The following is a 3,838-nucleotide window of genomic DNA, read 5'->3' on the forward strand; positions in this document are numbered from 1 at the left end:
ACATCTTTAGCAGAATTACAGGCTTGCCCATTGGCAGTGACTTGTTTCCAGTACATGTCATGTTTCCAGTTTTGCGAGAGGCTTGCTCAGATTCAGCACCACAGGGAGTTGGCCCGGCTATTTGTTTTGCACCTTCATGACGGGCAGGTCACCCTTGCAGGGGTGAATTTTGTGCTTTCTCCAGAGGCCATCTCACAGGCTACCGGGATACCCAATGTGGGTGAGGTGTGGCCAAAGCGCAAGTGGCTGGATTTGGTATACTTTGAGCCATATGTCAGGCCTACACATGTGCATAATTTATCAGGGAACTTTCCTATCAGATTCCTCCGAGCAGAGTATGCAGCTATCATGAGACTCATGATGCACTATTTCACATGCGAGGGAGATTCTCACGGGTATTTGCTTGTCACATCCGCATGCTGATGCACTTCACCAGGGTGAGGATGATGAACATCCCGGCTTATCTCTTTCATGACATTCAGAGGATGGTCTCTATCTTCCAGAAGCAGACCCCAGCACAGCAGCTCCGGAGCCTATGTCATCATGGTCTCATCCAGCTGGTTGTTTCCCATCAGCTGAGCCAGCAGGGCATTTCTTGGGCAGATTTTATCTCCCGTGAGTTCTTCACACAGCCACAGCCAGAGCCAGAGGCAGTTCACGAGGAGGGAGGGCCATCACATCAGCCCGAGGCTAGTATTCCGAGACATATGGCTTCTTCTCCTCAGATCACTTATCAGAGAGGTCATAGGACCTTATTTGCAGCAGCTCGACGAGTACTTTCTCCACAGCAGGTGGAAGGGGTCTCGTCATCCTCTTCAGATCAGCGAGTGTTATCTCCACACCAGGTGGAAGGGGCCTCGCATCCTTCAGCAGCAGAGGCAGTACGAGAGCGCAAGCAGCCCATGGTTGAGGATGAGGCAATTGGCGAGGCACATCCTGATTTCATTGATCTTGATGCTCATTCTCCTTCCTCTTCAGATTTCTATGAGCTCATTAAGCAGAGAGAGGAGGAGAACCTTGTGTTGCAGCGGAAGCTTGAGATGGCTCAGTGGACTATCACTTATTTAACGCAGCGGAACAAACAGCTAGAGACGGAGAAAGAGCTGGATGAATTATGGAGAATCCGTGGTAACAGAGGCTTGAACCGCAGGAGGCCCGGGGACCCATTGCCCGCTGATAGGGAGTCATTGCTCATCCAAGAAAATCTTCGCTTGGAGAGATTGTTGGAGAAGGCAAATCATGACAAAGAGCTGCTACGCAACATGAAAACACACTATTGGGCAAGATTGCATGTTTGCAAGGCTAAAATGAAAATTCTCCGACGGAAGCTGTCAGAGGCCCAGAAGAAGAAGAAAAGGACAAACCCACTCCGTATCTTGGCTGAGGCATCCCTCACTCACCATGGTACTCATTAGCCTTCATCCAGCAGCAAAATCAAAAAAATTTGAGAGTTTTGGAGCATTTTGGAAATTTTTTGTAAAATTACAGGTTTTGCCTGTGGAGTGGTCTCACCCCCCGCGCGACCACTCATGAGGATTGCTCGGAATTGCAAAAAGTTGACATTTTTGGAAAGGGCATGCAAAGACTAAAATTACCTATACTTGGGAGAAGCCTGATTTTGAGATTTGAGCCTCCAAAAGCGCAAAATATATCAAAAAAATGACTTTCTGCCCACTTTTTGAGTTGCAGAAAGTGACCTTGGGAGAATTGACGTTTGAGGGGTCAAATCAACTCCAAATCTAGAAATTCCACTTGGGATGGAAGGTAGACAGACCACGCTTTCCAATGAGCCATCTTGCACCTGATTTGGACCAGTGGAACCCACTCAAAAGTTGCTGCAAAGGGGCACGACCACTCGAGCAGGGGGCGCGACCACTCGAGCTGAATTTGGCAGTTTTGACTTTTCAGGCCAAAAAACACTGTTTTCACCTTGGTTGATGATTTTTACTTGTAGATGATGGATGAATGTATAATTTTCGTGGCACATTGATAGATTTTATCTCTCTTTACCCTTCTAGAAGCTTCCTTGATGTAAAAAGTGAATAATTAATGCATGGATGAGTTAGCTAAGTAATAGAGGCAAGTTGTTTGACTGCCTATTATCTAGTGCTTAGTTTAGAATTAGTTCAAACTGCTCCTAGGAAGCTGAGCTCGACCCCTAGAGGTGGGGAAAGGAGTTAGATGGTCTATATTATGCTCTCTCTTTCTCATTTTCATGGTTTGACTCTTGTGGGAGAAAGCTTTATTGTATATTGTACATCTATCTCTGCAATTTAAGGAAAAGGAAGGCCAGGGTTTTGCAGACATCATTGTGGATTCTTGTGGATTGTTGTGTTGATGGTGTGTTCTCTACACGTTCTTGTAAGTTTGTTTATGTATTCCACATCTCTCTTTTGCTTCTAATTGGACAGATGAAGTGGTAAAGTTTGAATTCATGTTTTGACATGCTCAGCTTTTTAGTTTGTTCAATATCTATGTTTTCCACTGTCTAAAGAGGATTCAAAGTTGTTGTTTGCCCTCTTTAGCTCCTCCTCTATCATCCCTGATCATCCATCTCAGATTAAGGCATCAGCGCTCACTCCTACCTTGCCCCAAAGATCCCCCTGCAAAAACTGTGCTCAATCCCCGCACCCTGAATTGCACTCCCTCCAATTGCCACCAAAAACCCCAAAAATCATTAAATCAACCCCCCTATCAATTTACTAGCCTAAAATCTTTATTCTTAATTGGTCAGCCTAATCATATTGAAAGATCTATCAAATCTGACCCGAGAGAGCCTTCTCATACCTCGTAGGGCTAGCTACGAGGTGAAATGGTTTGATGTAGCCTTGAGAGTTTGTCTATCTCAGCCTAGGTGAATTCCAAGCGCTAACATATTGGCGACCATACTGGGGAGAACAAACTTCTTTGTGTGTTGATGTGTGTGTTTCGCAAGTCTTAGACGGAGCCTAAAGTTACGCCAGGTAGCCTTTGAACACGCTCTTGTTTTACATCAGCGTTAGTAGATAAACGCTGCTTCAGTCAATCTCCGTGAGCTTCTGAAACACTCACTTCAGTGACATCTTTATCCAGTATCATTATGGACTATAAGCTTCGGATGATAGGCTAAGAGTTTCCATACGGCTGAGCGGTTTTTCCTTTCCTAGTCTATTCGCGAAAACAAGCTGGCTACTGATCCAAGACCAATTGTTAGATCTAATTCATGCCCAGCTATTTTTGAGTATCTTGAAGATCTTGATTTCGATGAAAGTTTTGGGTTGTCGTTGTTTAAAGCTAAATCTGAAAGTGCATTTGCTACTCTAGTTCCTAATCCTGATTTTGCAGCTGCTATTGAATTTGAGAGGCATAATAAAGTAGTTGAAAATTTCATTTTGAGGAATCTCCAGACACATGTACAAGCTACAACTCTTGCTGATTTCCTTGAAAATATCTCTGGTCATATTGGATCCTCTCTCACGGCGCATGAACAGTCAAATCCCCCTTATATTGCCATCACTCCCATAGTTACTCATCCCCCATCTACAGTTGTTTCACCTTCGGTTTCACATACTACTTCTCCTCCTCTTACTCCTCATACTGCCACACCTACTCCGCCTGCTACTCCAAGACCCACATTACCTAGAAAAATGGCAGCCCGTTTTGCCCCACTTGTATTGCCTGCTAATCTTCATGATATGCCTGCTGATTACCAAAGCAAAATTCCCATGTTTGATGGCACTCCGCAAAGTATTACAGCACAGCAACATATCGATAAAATGTCCACTTTCTTTGATCTATATGAGTTAGATGAAGAAGATGTTACCATGCGGTTGTTCGTGCAAACATTTGCCGGAGAAGT

Source organism: Pinus tabuliformis, chromosome J (genome assembly GCF_031772625.1).
Source record: "Pinus tabuliformis cultivar Carrire ecotype Pingquan chromosome J, CPIR1, whole genome shotgun sequence".
NCBI lineage: Eukaryota > Viridiplantae > Streptophyta > Pinopsida > Pinales > Pinaceae > Pinus > Pinus tabuliformis.